This window comes from Hylaeus anthracinus, unplaced genomic scaffold, assembly GCF_026225885.1.
Source record: "Hylaeus anthracinus isolate JK02 unplaced genomic scaffold, UHH_iyHylAnth1.0_haploid 11994, whole genome shotgun sequence".
Lineage (NCBI taxonomy): Eukaryota > Metazoa > Arthropoda > Insecta > Hymenoptera > Colletidae > Hylaeus > Hylaeus anthracinus.
This window is the reverse complement of record NW_026534341.1, coordinates 729,083-756,149: the sequence shown is the minus strand read 5'-3', so window position 1 is coordinate 756,149 and position 27,067 is coordinate 729,083. Positions and strand designations below refer to the sequence as shown.

Genomic DNA, 27,067 nt, shown 5'->3' with positions numbered 1-27,067 from the left:
AGTACCGCTAAATCGTGGCAATAAAACCCGCAATTTAATTGGTCGATCTCGCCTCTCGTTCCTCCTCGACGTAGTTTAGTGCCGCGCTGCTTAGGACCCGGGGAATTTTATCGCGTACCTCGTAAAAATCATAAATATTCCGGGGGATTAATTTACCGGCGGAGCAACGAGATTTTTCGTTACACGGGAAGACAAATCGTCTGATGAATATTCCGGGCATTACGCCGCGGAAAATCGCTATCCATTTCCCTCTCGCCTTTTATCTCTGTGGACTTCTTCCTCCCTCTGTTCCCCTCCCGTGACCGCGGAGAAATTATTACGATTGTCCAGCATTGCAATTTCAAGCGAATCATTTTTCGAGGAGTAATCGAACAATTAATCGAATTATTGATGCGTGAAATGCGTTGAAGTAGTAATGAGAAATTAAAGTTCTCTACTACAAAAAAAAAAAAAAAAAAAAAATGAATAAACTTTGACGTTGCATCTTTGCAACACATGAAAGAACAAACTGTCCTCATCTTCTACGTATTTCCTACGGTTAATATTACCCGCGCGATGCATCCATACGAAGATCCATTATGCAAGTGACCCATGTTACAAAATATCCACGATACAAAAATTCCCGTATATATATATATATATATATTGCGGAAAGTTTACGTCACGGTATAAACGTAGGTGCCTCTATTTTCTTCGCTTTCAGCTAGATCGCCGCGATGGCGCAACTCGATGATTACCTGGCGACCGCCAGGAGACAGGTCGCCGGTTGAAACTTTCCCACGCGAACTTCTATAATCAGCAATCGGTTCTTCGTCGCCCGAGGAAAGATTGAGCTGTCGTAGCCTCAAAAGGAGGCAAATTAACTCGATCTCGGTTTAAGCTTTAATTGCCGCCATTTCGACGCCATTCGAGCGAAAATTGCCGAGCTAAACGCTACCGTAGCTACGAATGGAGCACTCTAGGTACGGGTATCGTTCGTCTAAATGAAAGAAATTATTCCAATGAAAAATCCGGTACAGGTGGATTCGTTAGACGGAGAGAAATTGCTCCAGACCGAGGGCTTCCTTTGGGAATTAATTCCGAGAAAGTCGACGCAAATACTGACTTCTCCTGCGTTATAATTGTATCTCTCTTATAGATTGAGAAAATAAAGTTCCATGAAAAGAGATCCAAGAAAAAATAGTCTTGTCACGCCAAAGCTGACCCAAGCTCATGGTCCAAAGGGTTAAAATTGACAAGTCCAACAAACTCCTACCGTAAAAGTTCTCAATTATTAGCCAACGATTGCTAGGGCTCGAAACTAGGCGGTAATCCTCGCTAACCACGTTCAACAGCCGAGGGTCTCGGAACTCTGAGACTCGACGCCTTCGCTGCAAGGGTACGGGGTCCAGGATATATTTAGTATCATCCGAGTCCCTCGGCAGCGAGTTTTATTGCTCCGGAGGGAGGCTCGATGAAAAACTGCCCCGCGCCGCGTGTGAATTACAGAAACGTCTTCTTCTCGCGCAACAGTTACGCCATGTAGGTACCAAGCGTGTACAGAAGTTCGCTGGCCCCTGTTCGAAACGCCTCTCGACTGCGCGCAATTCGTCCCAGCTGTCAACCACGGAGACGCGATGGGCGGATTAAAAATGCAGCGACGAATTTGCACAAAATTCCCAACGACCGCTCTTGAAATACCTCCTCAACACATCCGTTTCGACATTTCGTATTCTAACCCGGTTATTTATGCAGCTTGACGAGCTCCATTTCCTACGTCACCTTTATCGTCGCGCGGACATTGTCGAGGGATAATAATAAGAACGTCCTGGTCACGAGGTTCGGTTTTACATGGTTTGTAACAGTCGCGATTCGATCCCTCGTATTGGATTGCAGATGAAACTGCAACATTCGAGGCTTAGATTTTTCTAGTTTCGTAAATTTAATTCTTCGGGGCGTCGGGAACGATCGCGCGCTATTATTTTATTTAACCGTTCCCGATAGCGAATCGGTAAATTGTCCGGACAGACGTTTATAGTTCGAAAAACAAACGTAAATAATCCGGCGAAGGGTAATCGATTCAAGGGAATTCTATTCCGGAATGCAGCGCAAGCGTTGCGAAAAGTATTCCAACAAATCTTCGGTAAGCGTCGGCCGCTACTAATTCCGTGTGAATTCGTTCCACGGACAACCGGAATTTCAGTCTGCGCGAGAAAACGAACACCTGAATCGCTCCATTATTTATCTATGCCCGTAAAAAACTGTCTGGTACTTAGGACCGAAAATTGCGGTGTCTTCGTTACTTTTCTCTCCGTTATAGAGAGAAATAACTACTTTGATGTTAATGATTGTTTTAACAGAAGTGTTCTCAAAAATGGCACCTCGACAACCGCCGCGCGGGCCATTTTTCTTAGACATCCAAACGCGACTAAAAAAATATTTTTTCAATCTAAAAGGTACATACAACCATAACGCAGAAGGAGAAGCCAGTACTCGCGTTAACTTCCTCGGAATTAATTCCCAAAGGAGGTCCACGCTCTGGAACGATTCCATCCTGACACTCCCAATATCATAGTGTGCAGATTCTGGCCAGTTCCGCTAGATTTTCGAGGAACTCCGCGATACCGCGTGGTCGTACGTGTGCCAAAGAGAGGGAGAGAGAGAGAGAGAGAGAGAGTCCGGTACGCACGCGTCCGTATGTTTAATTCATGACGATGCATTACTCATTCATTCATGCGATCATGCAGAAGGCACTTCCGAGAAGAATGCCGTAACAAGTTTCTGGAAGAGGCTCGTTCCCTCTCACGTTCCACCTACGGATCCGTTGGGTTTCGCTATGCATGAAGCCTCGAAACGGCGCTAAGAGGATAAAAATCGGCAGTAAATCTCCAGAGACAAAATGGAAGCACGAGAAATTCGCCAACGAATGTACACGTATCCTGCCGCACGTCTTTCCTGGTACGATCGCTTTTACAGCCGAGATATTGACACTGTTCCTCCGGATGCAATAAACGTTGAGCCGACATCGTACTTCTTCGTGCCTGGCGTCGCCTACGCGTATCGGTAGTTTCCAGAACGGCTGAAACAAGCCCGTAAAATTCGATACGCGACTCCTCCGGACTAGAAAAATACTGGATTAATCGACTCCGTTGATGAAAGATTAAATAAATTACTCCTCCAACTACGAAGTCGTGTGACAGGTTTGCGAAGGCTTCTCTGTCGTCGTGAAAATTCCTTGGAGGGGTTACGCTGGATGTTTCTAGAAACTAGGCTCGGTTAGGTCTGAGTTATCTTGTAAAAATCAATTTTCGAGTCTATAGTACACGTTCGTAAGAACTAGGCTGGACTGTAGATGCGTTCTATAAGAAAATATGGAAAAGGGTCATCTTGCATAGTTTAATGCCCTCTATTATCTTATGGCCTGCTGTACCCAATCAAATTATTGTATCGTTCGATACGTCAGGGAGCAGTCGAGGGTTCGATCGCGCGTATCAATCCCATTCCGCAACTAGAGTGGAATCGCATCTATCGAGCTCTAAGCGCGTGCCAATCGAGGCGCTGCCACAGCAACCGAATTCTCTCGATTCGATTCAACCAACGAAAGGGTCAGCTGTCCCGAGGCGAACGGCAAAAACCTACAAAGTGGAGCAACGGGATCCAATGTCCTTTGATGCGCGTTGGAGCGACGCGTGCCAGTTTCCGCTTGCGAAAATGCTGCCTTTTTTCCCTATCCTCGATAAAACCGTCGCGGACGTCGCGTATTGGAATTATATTTTGATAGTTAACGGCATTTTTCATCGAAGGATTGCTCTGCTTTAACGACAAAACGCTCCACGTTGTCCACGGAGTGCTCTACGTTACCCACAATGGCGTACACGTCGAAACGCGAATATTAAAGCGCGATTCGCCTAACCAACTTGTATTCCCTGCCTCCGAGAACTGTCTTCTTTCCAAAGGCACCTTTAATTCGCCGTTTCGCGAGTTTATAAATACGTTTCGCGCGCCGGCTCGTTACTTTCCGTCGCTCGACCGTGATCTCTTTTAATAGACTTATAAATTTCCAACCACCCCGAACGTTACGCAACCGCGCGTCGTTTGTCTCGTGAACGCGAGACATTGCGAGCCACGAGCGGTTGAAATTTCTCTTGTAAAATAAAAAGATGTCGCAGGGTTACGTGATTCGTCGCGGTTCTCCAAGAAAGTGGAACGTGCCACGCCGGGAAGAGACGTTTCCTTCAACGATCTTCAACCTCGCGGTGGCATTTAAAATTAACATCGTTCGAAAACTCACTTTTACGTCCACTTTACTCGGAACGTTGATCGCGAGCTCTTCGTCAAAATTAATTTGCCACAGGATTACGATATTTTTATTCCGTGTACGTTCAGTATGTATGTCTTTTTTATATTCTGATCAACTTCACCTTTGGTACGTATTTTTAATTTAATTACGTGCTAAGGAAACGACGTAGACGGTGTTTACGACCTTAATTTCGATCGAATTTTATTTTCGCTTACCAGTGAGGCTCCCTGGTGGATACCAATTCCTTTAGGATGTCGCAACCTGAAAACAAAAAAATGTCTATTCTTATTCTCGTAATTCCATATTCTATATTGTATTGTACAGTACCAGAAAAATCACGAATTTTAATTACCGCGCGTCGTTACGAATAGTTCTCGAGATGACATCGATTCGAGCGACCGAAACGTCGACTAATTAAGCAACTTCCCTTGTTCCGCGATCGCGTTTAATAAACCGCGTGGTTTCGCAAAAATTCCCGTCGTGATACGCGTTCGACGTTACACATTCCCTTGCAGTTCCAGCGTAACAAGCGGGAGCGCGGTATTCATTGCAGTGATCTCTGCCATTCCAGCGGAAACCCGGGCTCTCGACGAAATAAAGAGGCAGCCTGTAAGCGAGGCGGAGACTCGTGAACTGAATAATTCTTGAGCAGCCGAACGAAGATGTCGCAGATGTTGCGGATCGATACTCTCTTTCTGGCTTTCGTGTGCATCGTGCTCAAAGAGCGGCTTGTCGGTGACGCTCGATAAGATACGGCCCGATTCGAGCCGCTTTCCAGCGAAAACGCGAAACATTATCGAATCCCTCTTCCGCGAAAATCTTTCCCGCGACGTTTACGAGCATCGTTAAATACAATTTACGAGCATTTTCAAAATCTTGTCATTCTTTTGGATTTCTGTATGTGTCGTCATATCGTTATCGATCAACGTGAATAGACGTCCAGATAAAGACGTGTTCCTCCTCGATCGACGAGGAACACGTTTACACCTCGGGAAGTCACCGTGGCTATCTAATTAGATCCAGTAAATATGATCCGCGCAAACCCCGTGGCTACCCAACGTCGTATAATCCGGTCTTATCTCCGTTCGACGCGTTCAGCTTCCCTTTGATCGTGAGAACGCTTTTATTCGGGACATTCCGGAGACAAAAAGCGTCCGTGGAGCAGCTAAAGGGCGCGGAGGCCTGGAAACGGTCGATGTACCAAAGCGAGCGGAGATAGCCGATGGTTTCTGGCCGGAAGTGTCATTTCCTCCGTTTCATAAATAAGGACGATAAAGAGTTGAGAAAAGCCCGGTTCTCGGGCGACGCGAGACGGGAAAGGGGATGGAGTGTTCGCGGCCAGTTGCACGAGGATCGACGTGACCATTTTAATATCCTTATAAATCACGAACTACGGCGTTGGATCGATTAGGTGAAAGTGTCCGTGTGCTCCGAATGCTCGGGCGCGATCCATCTTTAGAAAATCACTCGTGGGAGAAAATTGGTATCGACGGCGCGCCGCTATCATCTACGCCGCGGCACGGAATCACGTTCCCAACGTGACGGTAATAATACGAGTGGTGCTCGACTCGACCTCGACGTCGCGAAACACCGAGAGACAACCGTGGATCGAATTTAACGAGGCTTCTTCTTTAACCAAGTGTCAATTTTCAGCTCCCCGCGCGACGACCTTTGGAACGAGACATTTCCTTGAATGGGTCGCGAATCACTCTTGAAGAAAAAAAAAAAAAAAAAAAAAAAAATATTAGCGTACTCAATCACTCAAACAGTATTATTATTAAATGTCAATGATCCGGGAGATCAACGCAGAGGTAATCGAAAGTAACAAGAGTATATCCTTAAAAGTAAGCTTTCGTTTGGAGACCCAGATGAACGGAAAAATAGCGAGAAAAGAATGACAGAAAAGGAAAATAAAGGGGGTGAAATGACGCGGGTTTCGTTAAAATAAAAACTGCTGCGGATGATAAGGGACGAGCGCGTGGGAACGGGGAATGGTCGTGGTCGTAGAGAAGTGACGTTTCACGAGAGCACCGGGATCGGGGGCGAACTAATAAACTTTTTATCTGCAAGTTTGGACGTTTCAGCTAGCGAATTACAAAAACACCACTCGGTGGTCCACTTCACGGTTGAATACACGGGCTCCTCGTGTTCCAGATAGTCGAGGACCACCTGCATAGATAACAGCACGCGTTGTTACCTACCGTACGTCGACCGCGAATCGAGTTTTCCCCCGTTATAATCGTTTCTATCGATTCGACGATATCGCGGGTCTGTGGCTGTCGCGTGGAGACTAGAACAACGCTCCTTTCGTTGTCGAAACGAGTCTTTCGAGTCGAAGACACGAATCGATGGCGATGACGGAACGATTCGATAACAGTGTACGGAGCAGGCTAACAATTTATTAGCGAATCAGAGGCGGAGTAACGAAAATTGAAGATTTTTAATCTAGCACTGTTCGGACTACTTTTAATTATTCTCAACCTGATGGTCATCGTAAACTTCTATTTGAGATTGTCCGAATGGGAGTCATGTGAGTACTCATTTTCGTCGGAAGAATTTCAGCAATCCATTGATAATATTGTAGTATCCGCGCTTCCCGTACCCAACAATAAGGAGTCAAATAAGAACACGAAACATAAGGGTACGGGATTGGTCGGGTAGGTAAAGCGGTCGACTGTGGATCCGAGGATCGTAGGTTCGAATCCCCGTGCCTTATTTTTCGTTTAGACTCCTATAATATTATCGCAAAGATATATCGAAAAATGTACCTCAAAATAAACCAGAGGGTATTTCTTTGAGTGTAAGTAGGCGCGTGATTTATCATTTTCGAAGCAACAAAATGTTCGATCTGTCAGAGTTTAGAAAGCTCTCGTTCCACCCAGCTTGCGTCATCCTCGAAACCGCGCCTTTAAGCTTCCGCTTGACCCATTTGTCTCCAGAGATAATAATATCAACGTAAATCGCGATGGCAATTTCGAGTGTCCCAGCCAGTGTGCGATAAATCATGGGTAAACCGTTTGTTTTACTGCCGCTATTCGCCCTCGATTAATCAAGTTTAATACGGCTCCTCTAATCCTCGGGGAGCGTACAAATTAATATTTGTATTGTAAATTGAACGACCAGGGGAAACTCCAATTTTCGAATCAATAACAAAGCCAGAACCTAATCCAGACTTGGTTGCTTTATTTTTTAGCGAGGAGATTGCTTCAATTTTTCAGACGGAATTTAAATCCTGCCAATTTTTCCACGAAAAATCTCTCGATTAAATTCGCGAACAGGAAGCAGGTAGCTCGATCAACGGGATATCGTTGGAAAAACAGTCGGCGTAATTGTACCAAGTAAATAGCTTTTGACAGGATCGTTCACGCCGTGGAAACGATGCAACTTTTATTCCATTCGATAATTTCACCGCAGAGCAAACGTTAGCCAAATTTACCCTCCATCAGCAGTTCACGGGGACCGTGTGTAGCGGTTTCGAGTATCGTATCTGTCACTATAGGCGCGCACTGGGCGAAAATATTCACTCGTTCAAACCGTGTATCGAAACTTGATATTCCGCCAAATTATTCATCGATGGTATTTTTACACTCGGAGCGAAAGTAAACGTGTATTTACGGACTGTTGCAAATTAATAAGTTTCAGAATCACAAACGGGACATGTATTTCGTATCGAATTGCTTTTATACCTTTTTAATTACTGTATCAAAGAGTATAATTTAGCTATTTTGACCATTGAGTCAACTATAGATTACCTTCTTATATCTCACATTTTCCAAAACTTTCAAATCCAAATTAACGTGTCGACGTTACGCAAGCCTGAAGCTTTCATTGTTTTTCGATAAAACACGAACTCCCTGTACTCCACGCGAACTCAAACTTTTCCGAGTTAACTTTGACCTCCCAATTAAACACCACCCTATTCAAACTCCAACCCCTCCCCCTCCCCCATTTATAGCCCCGGGTAATCCTTCAAGAACCCAATGTACTTTTGTGCAAACTAAATCTCGAAAGTTCGCCCCGAGAACTTCTCAACTTTCGATATACGTTCTTAGACGAATTCCGCCTACTGTATTCGATCAAGAATAAGTTTGTTATCTGCGATAGAAACTCCTGCTTCAATTGGTCCACGAGTCGGTCAAATTTTGTTTCGTACAACGTCAGCACAGATCGATTCTCGTTACAGTGATGCTCGCAGTTCTCACGGTCAAAAGCATTCGATTTAACATCATCGAATAAAATATTCCATTCGTGGTGTTCGTTAAACATCCACAGAGTCCACTGCGATAAAGTACCTGCTTCAATCTCCATAAAACCTAAATCGCCTCTGAATTATTCCGAATACGACGAAGCCAAACAAACAAAAAAAAAAAAAAAAAAACAAAAAAAAAGACACCAATTCAAACTTCTCTCGCGAGAGCGAAAATTCCTAAACTCCGAGACTCCTCGTTCGGGCAAATTGTCGATGAAGAAACCCCCGAAGGGGGCAAAAATTTCAGCTGGAAATTCGCCGCGGCGAAACTTCAAATTCTTAATTAACTTCTCACGAGGGGCAACATACTCGACCGCGAAATCGACACCTTGATATCCAACGTGTGTTCGTAAAACATGGTCGTTTTCGTGTTGGTATTTAGACGTAAAACCTGGAAAGATTCCGTCTAGAATCAAATACGGAACGGGAGACTATGTAACGACAGCTTGTGTATTTACAAATTCGATGTATGTTGGAACTCGATCCGCACCAAAAATTCGCTACAGCCCCTAAACTAGGATATCAGCTGTGAACATCGTTACCCCGATGCGTGCGCCCGACACGAACGAGTGGTTTCGAAAAACGCGACACGGATGCGTGACAACGTTGGCTCATTAATCCGAAGCATGTTCCCCGAGTCCCGTGGCCGCGGGATCGCCTTAACAGTCGCGCGTTCTGTGTACATAAGGCAGCGGAACCAACTGGGAAAAAGGAGGACGTCGAGCAAGATGGAAGTCGAGCAAACGGAAGGCTTCGCTCTTCGATGCTGGACGGTAGTTTAATTAGTTCGTTAGCCTTCTCGTTCGAGTCTACCTTTTTTCCAAACGTTGTTCCCTTTCACCTAGCCGGCTCTGAAATCGACCGACGGGTTCGCCAAACGTTTCTGGGCCCTCTGCCAGGATGCCCCCTCCCATCCACCCCCGTCGTACGTGCGTGCACGTTCGCGAGGGGGATGTTGATAAATATTGCGGACGTTTTATGGTAGATCGATTGCATCCTCCTGCCCCGCCCCCCCCCCCTTCTCCTTGTGACGTTTTTTCCACAATCTGCGCCAGGAAGCTGCGGTGGAACGAGATGGAAATCGTGACTGTGGGGGGACTTGGTACTATGGTTTTTGTTTGCAGGGGGGGGGGGGGTGGGACTCGATGGCTCCGAATGTCACGGTACGTGTTTCAGGGAGGAAAAACTTGCTGTTGTTGATTATACATTACGATGGGATAACGCGTAGCTAGGGAGCTAGAAATGCTTGATTCAAGGTATATTTTTAAATATATTATTGTGACAATATTAATCGCTATAGATCGGTAGAATTTTTAAGTATATTTTGCATTAAAAATAAAAACTGGTACGATTGACCCCTATATCCGGGTCCAACGTAGTCGTGGCGATATAAGAGGTTCGATCGATTCGAGGGAAAAAAAAAAAGGAAGATCGATGCGTTTGATTGTGGAAAAAAGGGTGTGCTTCGGCGGGAGAGGTTCCGATAAAAACTCTCGTAACTCAACCACAGCCAGCATTTTCAAGGGAAACATCCCTCCGAACGGTTATTTCGATTCAACGGGGTATAATATGTAAAGAGATTCCGGGAGCTCGTCGGTATCCACGATTTCCTTCCAAAGCGCCGCGTCGATTTAGGAACCGCGAAAACGCTATTCCGGCCGCCATCGAGAACGGGTAAATTATGCGCGAATTATTCTTACGGACCCGGCGTGACTTTACATACGATACTTCCTCGCGTTATTTATTGCGACTCTTATCCATAATTACGGCTGCCGGGGCGTAAGTGCCTCGCCGGCTGTATATCGCGAGGCTACGTGGAAAAATGTACTCGAGACGATGGAAAGTAACGCGAGGGGAAAGTAACAAGTTCAATGCGTTTAAATGTATCGTAACCATTAGAGCAAGTGTTAGGTGTAGCGTGAAAAATTCCTATTAAAGTGGATAGATTGAAACGTCTGAGCACACGCAGTGGACGGAAAGTTTCAGATGAATCTTTTCGTTACCACTAATATCCGAGTAACTCTTCGCAAACTTCTTTCCCTTGTGCTTGCAATTATTAGACTTTATTACTCCAGTATGCTATATAACCGTAGCTCACTTATTGTTCGGCAGCCGTCTCCATCTCCAAAAAACGAGTCCGTGATGCAAGAAAAGAGGTTGCTGCGGTAATCGAGGTGCACGCAAAAAGTCAGCTCGTTACCAATGTCCCCGTGATCGAATCTAAAGCGACCGACCTAAGGTGCGAGTCTGGTCGATCGAGCAATCGAGAGGATGTCTCGAGCGAGAAGTCGTTAGGCGCACTGTGCGCGGAAGACTGCCGCCGCAGCTGGCATGTACAATTGCACGCCTTTACTCGACGGCAATGCCAATAAATAAAACGACATTATGACCGGCGGCAACTGGTTTGCAATGTTTTCACCGGTATGTAGTGCAAAGTACTTAAGAGGCATGCTGCAGGCTCGTATTATCCGGGTGCGACGCGACGCCTCGACGATGTTTCACGACGTTCCACGCCTTTCGTTATTTCACCCACCATCTTTGAAGATCGGTGAGTGAGAGCGCAATTAATCACTCAGTCTGACGGACATCATAGCGTATGTCTACATACGTACTTCATTTTTCATTTCCATTCTCTAGATACAACGGAAATGTTCGTTGAAATAACCGTTTCAAATAAACGTTTCCACTGACCGTCAGAGGTTGGGACTAATTAAAAGTGGTCCGATCGAAGTCGCGTTTGAACTCGTTTCCGTAGGTAAGAGCCTCGCCGATGCATCGACGATACTTTCGCAAAGATACAAAATGCTACAGAATCTTCAATTTCCATCGGGCCACTTTTATTTTACGAAATCGGGATACTCGATGCGGTGTTTTCGCGGGTACGTTTGTTACGCGAGAAGGATTCCATGGTTCGTGGTTCGGTTGATCGGTTTCACCGTTGCAGGTCGGTTTTATTAAGGTCAGAGGAGCCGGCAGTGCTAAAGGTTGATTTACACCAGCGGTTCGGTAACGGTACGGTTACGGTACGTTGTCTCCGCAGTCATGGTTCTGTCACAGCCACCAGGATTCGCGATATAGTGCCAGTCACAGGCCCGGCCATTTCTCTCGGCACTTGCGAGTCTAATTTCCCTAAGCGTATTCAAGCCTTGGATCCGGCGTACACTGACCGCGGTCTCATTAAATATTATTCATCGCTCCGCGGCTACAGAAACGTGTGCCGGCGTTGTACACCGTTGAATCCCACTTGATGGTACACCGTGATTGTATCGTGACTGCGCCGGCAGTGTTAATCAACCTTAATGCGGCCCTCCTTCGGTCCTCGGAGAACCTCGAGTAGGTCTCGGGTAATATGAAGGAATTCAATTGAACTACATGTATATACCGATCCCAGCACTCGCTACAGCGTTCCCTCGTTAGCGCTACCGGGTAAACTAAATAGTTAACTCCCACCGTCGGAGTTATATTTCAAATTTCTTCCTAGATATGCAGTTGAAAATCATATATCGAACATTTCGCCTAGGAGTTTAATTGGCTCGAATAACCAAGCAGCATTATTATGGGGTCTAATACAAAACCAGCGAATTTCAATTATTCTCTGGAAATCCTTTATAGGGCCAGAGTTATAGAGCGTCGGTTAACTCGTCTCGCATCCCACTCTCGTGGACCTAAATCCACTTACAAAATCAACGAACATACCCCCCCGCTGAACCATCACCCCCGTGTAAACTTGGCTCGAGACACGGTAACAATTTCCACGGGTCTGAAAAATTCATCTGTCAAGTTTCCGCGGAAAGTTTTGCGGGTTATCGCATTGTTTCCGGAGTCGTCGAGAGCGAAACGAGAGTCTCGGCGTCGAGGTTCCGGACAACGAAAGCACAGGCACAGGGAGAACTTGAAAAATTCATAAATCTTATCGTTAACATCTGACCATGACACCTTCGGGCTCGTTCGTCTTGGTCGTTCTCCCCTTGTTCACTCGCATTTTCCACGAATGGCTGGCCGACATATCTCTCGGGGAAGGAAAATGAGAGATCACGATGGAGGCTTCATTTTACTTGCGGTCGAACAACCCGACTAATATCGCGATACTAAGTATTTTCGTGGGGTAATTAGTGCGAATACAACTATTAAAAATGAAGAAAATAAAATGTTTGACCCACCCGCCCCCCCCCCCTCTACTTTTTTAATAAACGCATTGTAGCTTCTTCGGTATACAACATTTTTGAAAGCTTACCTCGACTGAATTTTCGTCTCATCCCAAGTTCCATCGATTTCCCTTTTACTTTTTATTTTTTTCGCGTCTAGCTGACGCGTACTTCACGGCCAGCACGTTGAAAAAGTACTCGAGAGACCGCGTCGGTCGGCTCGTTTCGACTTAATCGCCGCGATATCGGATTCCGAAGCGACGTTTGATGGGAGCCATTAAAATACTTCATCGGGGGCACGTTCGCTGGATCAACACTCGGACTTATGAATTATCGGGCTGGGGAAACGGGGAAAGGTCTGGTCGCGTTTTCGCGCTAGACGGCGCGACGTAATTTAGCGCCTCGCGTCGCTGCCGATAAACTCGCCAATTTATTCAATGCTAACCGCGTAATTTTAATGTCCTTGTTAAACCGTGCCACTGATCCATTTTCGTGGGCGCCGCGATAAACGGTTGCGCGGTGCCCACTAGCGCGTTGCTCGCGAAACTTGGGAAATAATGTGTCACGCATCTCGACGAAAACAATTTGCAAATTGGCGGGTTCCCGCGACTCGTTAATTGAACGAGACTGGTCGTTGGATTGCGAACAAAGCACCGACGGCGCGATGTTCGCACGCTCGCAGCGGAATAATATTTCCTCGGATCTAACGTCATCCCCTGGAGGGCACTGAATAGTTTTTTAGGAATCGTATCTTTGCTTACTCGATTGCTCCGTCAACGACTGGTTCGCTACAAGTAAAGGTAAACAGCGATTCGCGTCTTTGTATCCATGAAGACCCACGAAAAAACGAATTACTCTAAATCCATTGCGATCCAAGACAAAACAGTGCGACGGTTCATTGGTGAGGATTTAGCGACTGAATTCCTTGTTCGCGGATCGCGTGTGAAATTCTTGGGTAACTGTCAGCTTGTAACGAGCACGCCGGCTGAACGCGTTGGGAGAGGAGATACGTTCGCACTTCGGCTACGTTCACGACCGGACGTTCAAAAAAAGTGGTTCGGAGAACATGTGGCGGTCGGATGTGTTATGTCATCGAGGCCAAAGGCGTACAGCGCGCACGGCCTCGTACGCGTGGCGCGCGATTCGTTTTATTTTGATTCGCTCGCTTCTCGAGCACCGCGCGACGAAAAGCTGGCCGCGAAAATAAATCGACTCCCGATGCTCGACAACTTTTTACCCCTGGTACTTTGAAAGCACGATACACCTGACCGTTGTAAATTTCCGTGAAGCGCAAGTGCATGAAAGCAACATAATTTTTTCGAGGTTCCCATCGGACTCGTAGTAGCAAAATTAATTCACATTTGAATAATACTTGGTACAGTTCGCGCTGTCTTCTAAATGATCAATAATTTGTGCTCATGGATGCCTGACTCGGCCAGTTTAGGGGTTCAACGTCTCGTGGCAACAGAATCTACAGGTCGGCTCTATTTTTTGCCGACGTCGGCTATTCTCTCTTCTTTTTTTTTGTTTTATGTTTCGCGATCGCGTGCTGAATACTTAATCATTTATCGATCACAACACCGGCGTGTTCGCCAGTATTCAGTGGCTGCGACGAGAGAGACCTAACGGGTGGGAAAAGGCTTAATTAGCATAGAATCAATTAGTAGTGATTAGCATTCCCTCGAATTAATTAGCACTAATTAACACATAGCGAGTTCGCAGATGTCCGCGTTGCCAGCGTCGAAAAGAAATCGTCCCGGTGTTTCGTGTCGCTTTATCGCTGTTTCGCGTTATTATCTCGCTTCGACGAGAAAACACGATAAACGGAATTCCGTGTGCCTCTGCACACTCTGGTCGAGTCCTTGCGTTACTCTATCTAGGACATAACAACCATTGACAAGGACGACCGCGACGCGATAGTGTCCGATACGTGGTTACGAGTAGCCGTTACCTCGAACGAATTAAAATTGACATCGAAGGGTCCTCGATTAAACGAACAATCAGCTTTCGGAAAGAAATCATCCGAGAATGACTAGTCACCCTCGCCGAGCAGTATAACTGATGGCTCAGCTAGTTGTCCTACAACGACTAATAACGGTGACCGAAATTTTTCACGCCCGGCAGTAATTTCAAAGCGAGAACTGCAGCGAATTAAAATGGAAGAGGCCGCGAACAAGAAGCACCATCTTGCGACCGTGCTAGCCTTAATCATCCCGATCTGTCGTAGGATTAATACGTGCTTCCACCTCCCCGTCAGCCCCGGAAGCTATTAACCCGGTAAAACTTACTTTTCTCGAAACTGGGTTAATCATCTCCTCTCCGCGGGCCACGCCAGAATTCGTCCGACCCCGCGTCCCAAATTCTCGAATCTTCGCGCGGTTTGTAGTCGAGGCCCGTGGGCCAGAGTCTGTGATTAGACGTTAATTGACCGACAGAACGGATTTTCCGTTTCCAGTCATCGTCGAAATCGTTTCGTCCACGATTTTCCACCTCGAAACCACCGCGTCACCGTGAATTTCCAGCGACGATAACAGATTAGGAAGAAAACTAGAAACTCTCCGAAGAGACGGAGAAAAATACGTGTACGAAAACGATCTACGTTTGCAAACATTGTACGAGTTGTTTCGGAACAGAATTTTCATCAGTCGTACAGATACCATTTTTGAAATGGAAGGTCGACGACACCCACGCGTCTCCAGCACCGCCCGTGACATCGGTACAACTCGACTCGAAACTTTTTGACCGTGAAAAGTGGCGACCAGGTGCTAGGATATCCGGCGGTCGAAATTTTAAGCGCGACCTCTGACCGGGGTGATTCGTCCGCGGAACCCGCGATTAACCCAGTTTCGACTTTCAACTCGATTCCCTCCGTACTCTCGACAACCGAATTAGCACGGTCCGCAGCAGCTCGAAGCGATTTTCCACTCGGCGGAGGACCAGAACTCGCGTGGTCCGCAAATATTTGTAGCCCGATGACTGGTTACTTCGTTAATTCGCTCGCAAAGGGACGAAGGATAATTGAATTGTTCCTATGCGTCCAAGAACCCAGCTGTCCCGGTTTGTTGTACCATTTCGAGGTTGGGCCAATTAATTTTCTTTTTCCCCAAGTTGGAACCAGTAGGATTCTCGTTTCTCCGAGTTTCAGCTTGGAATTCTCATTTTTCCCAAGATGAACCGCGATCCAAATAAAGTGCATCGCCGGATAAAACAAAGAGACGACAAAGCAACCAGAGGGAAGCGGCGTTGCGTAAAAAGAGCCGAGGAGGATCTAATAAATTTTAATCGCGAGAAATCTGAGCGTAATTAAATTTTGCCGACGGTTTGTTAACGGTGACCCGGCCAGGCGACGCGAAAGGAGAGTTACGCGGAATCGACGCAACGGGGAACACGATAACGACGACGGAAACGCGAGTTGCGTTAAATTTTCAACCCTCGTCGCGACCAGACTTGACAAATGTTCCTCGTTAAAGAATTTTTATAACAATTTACGCGTCGCCTTGTTATCTGTGCCAACCGCCACCGTCGCTCCCGGAGATGTCCCACGGTTAATTAATTCGCGTAATTTAGCTTTCTTCGCGGCCCGCGAGAATCTTGATGAAGCGAGATATATTATCGGAACAAAATTTCCAACGAGTCGCAGTGCAATGTTCTTAATTCTACCAGGGGAATCTGTTTTTTATAATACTTGAACAAAGAGCGAGGAATTTTCTGGAAAAAGGAAAAAGATTTAAAATTAAATTCCCTGATGGAGACCAGCGTTTTATAATTTACTATTTCGTCGCATTCTTAATTAAGGGAACCTTTTGCCCGGACCTCTGTAGTGGAATTAAATTATTATTTTTTCAGATACATTCTACAACTAGTTTTCAACAATTTTTATTCAATTACCAGATACGTGGGGTAAAATTCATAACGTCATTACTGTCTCTCTCGTAAATAACTCCAAGTGGGAGGAAAATAAATTTCTGTCCGCGACAATTGCAAAATTTCTACCTTTCACGTAAAGAAAAAAAAAACACACACACACACACAAAAAAAACTTTACGTTCCTCGAAAAGGTGATAATAATTCATAACGTCGTTCGAGCATGAATAAAGCAATGATACGAGGATCCAAGCGCGCATAAAATATTTCCCGTATAATTTTTTCGATTCGTCGCAAATTTTACGATCGACAGACAATTGCTGCAGACAGAAAAAAAAAAGGAAAAGCGAACAGGACACGCGTTCGAGGGAAAAAATTCCATGTCGAATCGTTTTCGAAAACCGTTCACGCGGCATTATTTGCGCGACCGTTTGTTTTCCTCTTTTAATTCGTTCCTTTTTTTTTTCCTTTTTTGTTGCTGCGAGCAGACACGAGCAATTCAGCATTCGAGCCTGGGTGACGGAATGAATTTGCACGTGCAAATTGGCATCGTTCCTACCAGAGGGTTTTTGTTTTCGAGTTACGTGTAACCAGGACCGGCGTTGGAGCTCGTAGAGCCCCGATGCAACTTCCAATTTGGCCGTTCTAATTCGCGTTGAAAATTAAAGTTACGCGGAACGTGAATTTTTAGATGCAATGAGCGAGACACATTACGCGTGGAAGTTAATTCTAAATGTAGATCAAGTTAAAATATTTACGCGTGGAAGTTACGTTAAACACAGAATTCGCAATATTATTTAATAAAATAAATTCCAGTTCCCAATATTTCTACTATAATAAAAATGAAACAACAGATCCCCGATTCAATGCATCGTTTGGTTGTGCATCGAGCCGTTCATGCACGCGACAAACGCGTTTTCATGGCTAGGTGATCAAATTTCATGGAATTCGCATGCTCTCAACGCCGATCAACGAAATATATTTCAGTCTGTCTTGTAATAAAGTACACCTATGTCGAAATAGTAAAATTCACTGGGGCAGAATCGATTCCATTCCATTACAATGAACTCCGTTTGCCAGTGGGGATAGAATTACGAGTTTCCTTTGTGAAACAAATGCAATTATAGAGTACAAGCGCGATTGAAGAGCGCGTCACAGTCGCAGCGAAATCAATTGGCCGCGCGGAAGCCACTACGATACCCCCTCTCCTTTACTCTCTTGCTACTCTATAAACTCGCAGTTTCGTGCTTTCGGCCGGCGAAACGTTTCCTGCGAGTGAATATAGTTTCCAATTTTATTTATATTCGTTGCACCTTCTGTTTTCCAAGTTGAAGCCATTAGAATTCTCTTTTCCCCAAGTTCGAGTCATTAGAATTCTCTTTTCCCCGTTGCAATGCAGCCAAGACCACGGTCGAACGCGAGCTCTCCTCGAGCGATTTAGCGGCGAGATGGGATTCCTCGCGGAGCAACGTAATTTCAGTAATTACGATGACGTCACGAACGAGTTGAGCGAACGACAAGTCCCGAGACCTCGGATAAGCTCCTCTTTGTGCGAAACCGTGAAACACGCTCCCGGTGATACGCGAGAGGATGACCTCGAAGAGAAAGTCTCAAAGTCCTAACGAATCGCGCGGTTAGGCTTTCCACGGAATACCGATGCCCCCGTAATTAATCTTCGTCCCGCCAGTGGTGCGCAAGCTTTTTCGATAGACCGATCGACTGGAGGAATGATTAACGATCGCACACGTATTCTCATAGATACTTCATTCCTGGTGGTACTCTATTAGATCAGTTCCCCTTTTGGGCTAGAATTTAGGCTGGATTCTATTCAGATTCATAATTACTGTAATTTTAATTTGATTCGCGGCGTGCAATTTTAACCGTAACAAGGTGGCGGTCGTTCATTGTGCACCACTGGCTCATTCTTCGAAGCGTTTTTCTCGCCTGCGTGTTTTATCGGGCAAATTTTATCGTTTCAATGCCGTCAATCGTCGCGACGCGCGACGGAGAGAGAAGTCCACGCTCCGATATCGTCGCTCCTCGTCGTCCGCGGTTCCGACTAATCGTGGCTGCTTGTTTTCAATTATACGTTCAGTTGAAAGAGAACCTCCCTCCCCATTCCCCCTCCCTCCCTCTCCTCCCGTCTATCAGTGATTTCATAACGAACACATCACGCAATTGAGAATCGCCTGTTAGAATTTTCGCGGTCTCGCGCCGCGACGAAACGTTTCGCGATCCGAAGCTTTCTCGAGCGAACCATCATTACCGATTTCACTCGAGAAACCTGAGCGCGAACATGATTTTCGCGTCTTTCAGAAGGTAGAACAAGATTCAAAAGACGAGGTCGAAATCTACTCGCCGTACTAATATATACACCGTATTAATACGATAAAAAAAGGAATGTAATTTAAGGGCGTTTCTGGCGAGAGCTTTGGGAACAGAATATTTGAGATTGTCCATGGGGTAGCTTTGGAGGAACCCTCGGTGAACTAGTGCAAAACGCTGAGACGAAGAAGAGGGAATCAATAATAAACTGGCATAGTGCCACAGACTGTAATGCGGATGTATCTTTACTGGTCTCGCGGCGCGACTCGGGAACCGTTCGATCGAAGGAAATTCATCCTGCTTGCAGAAGGATCAACTACTAGTAAATTTCCAAAAATTCCGAGACGAAGGTATTCGATTCGAAACAGAGAAGCTTGTAGAGCAAGTACTTTTTATAAATACACGTACCGCCCGATTTTTTTTCTAACTGAAACGAGACTTAATTATAGAAAAATCCTAAAGTACACTAATTCCAGCCCTCGACCCTTTGATAACTCTGCCAAAAATGCGCCATTCGCGAGAACAACCCAAGGATTGCTCCATTAAAATGGACGCAGAAGGCTCGGACGAAACAACTCCTAGCAAAAAAAAAAAAAAAAAAAAAAAAAATTCTTTACCCTTTTCGCGTGCATCTTTGAAATTATACTCATGTTTCGCAAAACACGCTGCACATTCAACGCACTTATCCCAGTCAGTCTGAATGTACCATGACGCCAATGTGTTTCTCTTCGCGCGTGAAACTTTCTTTAAAAAGCTTTCCATCTTTGACTAGCGCCAAGCCCCGACCGACGCTCAAAAGTGACAAAGCTTTTTAAGAACGCTGTTTACCAGCGGCGGGAAATGCGTGAAAAAGTTTTTTAACCCGCGCGCTAACGCCTCTGTAAATATCCATCAAAGACGCTTTATTTGCCAGCTCGTAGTCGCGAGTCCGGACGGGATTATTTAAACGGCGTTGGCAAACAATTTTATTTTCATACGGCGACGGCTGAACGAAACGCGAACACCGTTTAAAACCTATTTATCGCGGGGGTCGTTGGTTTGTCGATACGTTTTCCAAAAACACGAGAAAAAGTACGTCGAATCGGTCCAACGTTCCGGATTAAAATGTATCGCGATCGCGCGGCATCGTTAAAGGATTTATGTCCATTAAATTCCGGGCCACGTTTCACCTCGTTTTGGAGCGAAGAACCGAGAGCTGTCGGCCGGTGTCGCGGAATTCTTGTTTTTTGGCAATAGTACGAATGTTACGAATAGTGGAAACTAATGAACGACGACGGGAGGAAATTTATGTTTCTTGTATTTGAATAACGTGTCCCCTTTTAAAATTTCCTACATAATAGATACTTACAAGTTATTACCACGAACCAGTGTCTTACAGGAAGTGCTTACGCACTAGTAAATCGTAAACACACGGTCTACCGTTGTATTTTCTGGAAGAAGTTGTCAATAAACACTTGTACAGTTTCTCTTGAATATTTACAGTACATTTCGAACGATTTTGATGAAACTTGGTATACAACGCGAAAATTGATTCGATTCGGATGAAACTTGGAATACAATGACACGATAGGTTTACGAAACGAACCATACGACATAAATATGTATATACATTACTCCGTTGACCATCGCGCGTATCGCGATAACGTCCCGTCATGGGTCGAGCGAGGCGCAGGTTATTGACATTGAAGGAAGCGAATCGATACACGGGGCGCCTGGATGTCTAGTCGCGGAAGTAGAATACTGATTGCTAGCATAAAGCCTATTGTGTCGATGCGGCCCGTTTAAATGTGGAGTGTCGAAGGCCCGAGTGTTGCCCGTCGTTCCTTAGGAGCGCATAATGCACCCAAAGACGCCTAAAGCGTCGAAAGCTTCGAGCTCGACGGCAGACGCAGACTCTTGCTCGTTACCGATATGATGGTCCACTCTCTTCTCTCTCTCTCTCTCTCTCCACATCTCTCTCTCTCTCTCTCTCTCTCTCTCCCTCTCTCTCTCTCTCTCTCTCTCTCTCTCTCCCTCTCTCTCTCTCTCTCTCTTCCTCTCTCTTCCTCTCTCTTCCTGCTATTGGTTCTCCAACTACATTTCGCTTATTCTACGAAGACGAATCCTAATTTATTTTATCGATCGAGATCGACGTCGTCCAAACGAACGTTTAAAAACTCATCGAGAATTTTAATGGAAGAAATCTTTTCTTAACTACTTTTGTTTCTTCTTAACACCACGCCCACTCGTTAACAGACACTGATACAGTTGAGAGTTTCTGACGTATGCCATCGACTCGCCTCACTGTCCGATGGAAAGTTCAAAGTTGACCACTGAATAACGAAACTGATCAAAATTGTGTTTGCTACAGGACGTAATATCGAGGATAGGCGGACAAATCGAGGTGCAGCCGCTATTTTAAAAACTGAAAGTCATCATTAGACACCGTAAAGCGATGTTGACACTAGTCCCGTTATCGTTACCACCGTTTGCGTGCGGAAATCGAGCTAGGCGCATTCTACACGCCTCTGTATACGATTCGCAAGCGAGCAGTGTGTGTACACGACGAAAGGTTTACTTTTACTATCCGTCACCAATCGAGCAGAGTTCCATATCGATCGTAAATATTTTCTTGGACGATTGGAGAACGTCCGTGGAGCTTCATTTGAAATTTCGAAAATGTTGCCTCCCACGGAAAATTGCTTTTTTCCCCAAAAGATTCGATCTTCTCGGAGTTATGTAAATTACAATCTTTTGTGTAAAATCTTTTACATGAGTGTTCATTCATTTGATGTAAAAACGTAAGTCAAGATAATCGACATTTATAAATAATGTAAAAAGTTTTTCAGCGTCCTGTCGCGACATTACCTCTCGTATCCGTTGATATAACTCATCGTTGACTCAGCAACTTCTATTACTTCGCGAAACGATAAATATTCACTCATGTAAATTGTTAGTGGCTTCTATTTGACCTCTTAACTGCTGTATATTCGACTACGATTCAACGTTTTCTCTTTCGTAGACAATTCTGTATAACTTCTATAAGCATCTGAAAGTCTCTGCTCCAATATCCACAAAATGCTCGACTATTAAATTATTCCAAAGGTCCCAGCGGTGCCAACGAATCCGTGAAAAATCGCGACACGGCCGCCAGGCACGCGTTTGTCACGACCAACAAAGGAACGTCGCGGCGAAAGAAGAACTAGCACGAATAAACCGTAAGTTACTGGGTAATATACAAGGGAAAGACGAAGAAAAAAAAAAAAAAAAACAAAAACGGGACGGCTCATAATTTCCCGTGTCAGGGAATACGTACAGTTGCACGCTGTACTATGGTTTACCGTCCACTGTTACGCAGAACGCCTCGTAACGAGAGTAAAAAAATTCCTGACAATTTGTTGCGGAAATCCCTGTCAGGAAAAGTTTTATACGCATAGGTGCTGCTCTAAATTATACCAACCCTTTACCTGGGTCATTCTGGCGCTGAAACGACCTCCCCGCGCGCTAACTTTTTTTTTTTATTTCTTTCTACGCGTGTATTTATTACGAATGGTGCAATTTTCCGGAGAGGGTCAACAACGTGCTCTAAATACAGACGTTTAATAGACAAAGTTGTTCTTTTAGTGCCGATTAAATCGATAACATGTTGTTTTTTTTTTAAATGTTGATGGCTTTCCCACGTAGTACTACGTTTCTCGAGTTGGGTACCCGAAATAAATACGTTGCTACTACCAGTGTAGCTGAAACTAGCTAAATGTTCATTATTCGACACCACTTTCATGTAACGAAGAAGTGAAACGGAGAACAAAGTGGATGAAAGCATTGTAAGACCGCGTCATTGTTCATGTTACTGACTATAGAATCGGCCGCTAGATAGCCTCAACGGATAATGGTTTTTCCTATTTACCAGACGGGACCAATCGTTCCGCATCTCTCGATCGGTCCATGGAAATGTTCCTGACGTTCTCGTCAACCGCGAGCCGCATTTGACAGACACACAAAGCCAATCCGCGAGCAAAAGTAAAAAATCAATCGCGCCTCGCTTGGTGCGACTAAAAGAAAATTCCAGGTCGTTGGGGCTCGTGCCGGGATACGTATGATTCGTTCATTTTCACGTGGAAAACAAGTTTTTTTTTTTTTTTTTTTTTAATGGACACAGCCAGGCTTCGATTTGTTTTCAGAAATCGATTTCGTCCAAAGGGAAGCCTAGCAAAGATAAATCGCGTTTCGCATTTTCAATTTGCTTTTGCACGAACAATCGCTCCCATCTCGATTGTCCCACGAATCGCGCACGTGTGTATTTAAATAACAAAATGAAAAACTGCTTGCAACGTATGGGACGAGTCGCAAATATTTTCCGGTCCAACAAAGTGGAAAAATCGTTGTATAAATAGAAAAGGAGTAGCGTCGTATGGTGTTCAAACATGATAACTCTCGGCGCAGTACTGTTCAGCGTGCCATTCATTTTTTGTCAACGCTGGTAGGGATTTTTAAAAAATTTTTATAAATAAAGCACGAAACTTCGCTGGACGATTTACGGGATTATTTGGAGCTGTAAACCGGCCCGAAAACAAACGCTGCACGTCAAAATCAAAGAGCGGGCCAATCTCTGTAAAGTGAATTTCGAAATGTTTCGGTGCTGTGATGATTTAAAAAAGGAACAATTTTCCAAAAAAAAAAAACAACAACAACAGAAAAGGAAAAATCAAGACGATTCCAAATTTTTGTTACGCGACCAAAAGTTCAAATATCACGACGATCGATCCACGACTCAGCCCGTACATCCGTCTCTTTCTCTGAACTCTCTAGGATACATTTCCCGACGGGATCGCTGTATCAATGCACGTCGTTGGCGTACATCTCCTACGGCCGGCGTGTGTTTGGGCACGGTTTAATTGATTCCCCAGCCTCTGCTCGACGAATATGCTTTATGCCGTTGCGCCACGAGTCTCGGGTGTGCCGTGTGATGTGCACGTCTGATTTTAATCAGTGCAACCAAATATCACCGCGACGAAGTAGCATATGATGTTATTTACAACGAATTTTATCGTCGTTCTAACGGTTGCTAAATTTCCCCTATTCGCGTTACGTTTCACAGGATCATCGTTTCAGGAATTTTTCAGCCATTTCAGCGGGTTTGTCTGCAGCGTAAAATATAGTTTACGAGAGAGATTTTCGTTTCGACATCATTGGAGGTATCGCTTAAAACTCGTCGGCTCGTCAGTCGTAGCGAACACCAATTCTTCGGTTCTTGTACACGGTAATTGCGGCACAACCGTGCATAAATAACGATCCTCCCCCGCTTGATCGATTTCCCGCATTGTCTCGCGTATTGTGCGTGCGCTGTAATTCAACTAGCGTCCTATGCTCGTGGAAAACCGCGCCGGGAGACATTCGTCAAATATTCCCGTTTCTCTGGCCGTGGTTTCCACGAACTTTCGCAGATTTTCACGGAACTTGTGTTCCCCTTTCCGGACTAAACGTTGCACAGCGTCGGGAACGGGGGAAGCATAAAAGAAATTCCAGTGTCGTAAAACTTTTATCGCGACGAATGCCGTTTATTCTTGTTCACAATAACGGGGAGAGTTCCCGCTGCAAATTTCGCCCCGTAAAATATACGGCTACCTTTCCTTCCATTTGTCCTGTTTCTTCGTCTCGAAACGACGGACACTTGTTAACAAGAAGACGAACAAGTTGCTCGAACAAGTTCAGGGATCGGCGATGATAGTTATCCGATTTTTTGTTTTTTTGTTTTTTTTTTGTTCTTTTCATTTCGCGTGTTTCTAAATTTGTATCGTTTTATGACAGCGTAATAAAAGCATCATCGACAGATAAGCGAGGTTCTCTCGGTGAAAATGAGTACCTGCACGACCCCGTTCGGAATACTTTTAATCAGTCGCAACCTGGCAGTCACAGCGAACGTGTATTTTCACAGTGGTCCAAATGGGCTCGTGTGGGTACTCATTTTCATCGGGAGAACCTCGTCGATCCGTTCTCGTGTAGATATTCCACGCTCGTTTTGCAACAAAATCGCACCCAGGTGATGGCACATCCTAGTGACGTTAATCATGAAGTATGCGAGATTCAGTGCGAGAACGAAGGGGGTAGGAGATGAATAGAGGACGTTTCACCGATCGGAGACAGGGGATATATGTATTTGTACGGAGAGGGCGAATTAGAACACCTGGATACGCTTGTCCAGTAGAGAAATTGCACGAAAACGTCCTTGCCTGTTTCCACAGGCCAGCCGGTTAATTCGAGGAAAGTGTATGGCTAATCTAGCGTGCGATTTTCTGAAATGAGTTCGACGCATGGAAGAGAGCCCCGGCGTTAACGATCCCGGCACCTACGGCTCCAAAAGAAATGGCTCTCGTTATGATAATGCCTCCTATCGCATTATATTTCTGCACGAAAAAGGAAGCAATTTCGGCGGGGAACTCTCGCGCCGGATTATAGATAATGAAATCATAACATTCCCTTCCGTTTCCCTGCCGCAATTCCACTCATTTTTTATAGCCGAGCTTTTTCGCGCACGAGCTTCGAACGAAGTCGCTACTTTTTCGAACATCCTCTACGGCAGAGGAACAGAATTGCAAACGATTTCTAAATCTACAAGGATAGATACGAAGACAGACAATGTAAAAATGAAAATACATGTGACCGCATTTACGAAACGTACCGTTGAAAGAACGGTGCATACGTTACGTAAGCTCGAGGCAGAAGGAATACAGCTTCCACAATGACTCACCAAGCATCGAAGGACCTCGTCTTCGTGGACATAATGGGGTTAAACGTTAGGGTCCGAGGAAGAGCCGAAACACAAATACACCGAGGGAAGAGACACGAACGAGACTCCGGTTTGCGGACGTAAACGATAGGTACAAAAGCGAAGCAGCTGGGTCGATGACGTCACTACCTGTCTTACGACTCTTCCCGGCTCGTACCCAAGGGGTATGGGTCAGCCTGACCCGGAGGAATACGTGAGAGCTTCGTCCAACTATTCCAAGTGGCGGAACTTGGTTTGCAAGCGCGCTGCACTTACCGTGAACGCGATACGCGGCCTCGCCTGGATGCGAGTTTCTGAAAGTATTTAACGGCGCGCCGCGGCGGCCACCACTTGGACGAGAAACATCTTAATAATGAAATGCGAGGTATTATAGAAACGTATACAATGTATGGTTAACGCGTCGTGTTGCCACGCGGCAGCAGCAACAAACAAAAAAGAACGATCTTTTACGATCGGCAGTTATTCGAGATCGAACTATGGTCGAGGTCGCGGGTAGTTTCATTTATTCGAAAATCCCTCCAGCTCTACAATTTCCGTAGAAATATGTACGTACTTGGAACGAAAAATTGATTTAGAAACGTTCAGACTATCGTTACATTTGGGAATAATATTCCCGAACATTAACGTCTGAACATACAGGTCTGAGGTCGGCCAAGATCAATGTCGAACGTGCTAAAGAAAAAGTGCATTAAGAGTACGCTAGTAGTCGCGGAAACTCGTGCGAGAATTTGTATTTACGTAGTTTCGAGTTGCAATTCAGTTATGCCCATGAATTTGTATTTAGATTGAAGTTGTAATTTCGTTTCCCTTGGAAATTTGTATTTAAATCGAGATTGTAACTTAGTTTTATAACAAATAGGAATGGCTATTTTGAATACATCATTTCACGAACAAAATGCTTTCGTAAACGAACAGACGAACGGCGAAGGGAACGATAATTAAAATGCTTCGCGATTCCAGCCGGCTAAGGTCAACGATACGATCGTTTTTATGATCGGTGCAAATTCCTTCGGCAATTTTTATTTACGACGATAACTCGAGCCTTCTCCAATTAAAATAATTCCAACGATCAATTAGCTCGCGATAAATTCACGTTGCGAACGGAATCGTCAAATAAATCTGTGCAAATAACTTTCACGCGCGCTGCTATTTCTATACTTTCGAATAACAATTTTTACTCAGAATTCTCGAAAAGTGACTATAATCGTAGATTGGGATGAATCGTAATCATCCACGGTGAAGGGACCGCAAGAGATAAAAAAAATTTCCCGGTTACAAAGGAATCGAATGGTTGGAAGAGCGCGGAGTTATTAAAGTTTCCATTAAGAGGGTGAACTTTCATGAAATTTTTGAAAGTTTGATGGAAGAAGTCGGTGGGAACACGGAGGCCGTTTGTGACGGAGTTGAATGGAGTGTTATGTGAATAGACCATCTGGTCG

The 27,067-nt window shown here is 45.1% G+C and overlaps 2 protein-coding genes across 8 annotated transcripts in view; one reads left to right on the top strand and one right to left on the bottom strand.

Moving 5' to 3' along the window:
• LOC128889119 (uncharacterized) overlaps positions 1-27,067 on the top strand; it is a 74,522-nt gene that overhangs the window by 8,847 nt on the left and 38,608 nt on the right. The gene's annotated exons all lie outside the window — the stretch shown is intronic.
• The window catches only part of LOC128889093 (ankyrin repeat domain-containing protein 50-like), a 55,788-nt gene that overhangs the window by 26,729 nt on the left and 1,992 nt on the right, over positions 1-27,067 (bottom strand). For 4 of the 6 annotated variants that reach the window (XM_054146438.1, XM_054146437.1, XM_054146433.1 and 1 more), the window contains exon 2: positions 4,495-4,540. The gene's annotated coding sequence lies outside the window, so the exon portion shown is untranslated. Of the gene's footprint in view, positions 1-4,494; positions 4,541-10,626; positions 10,806-27,067 lie in introns of those variants that run through there. The other 2 variants (XM_054146435.1, XM_054146434.1) reach the window with 2 other exon arrangements.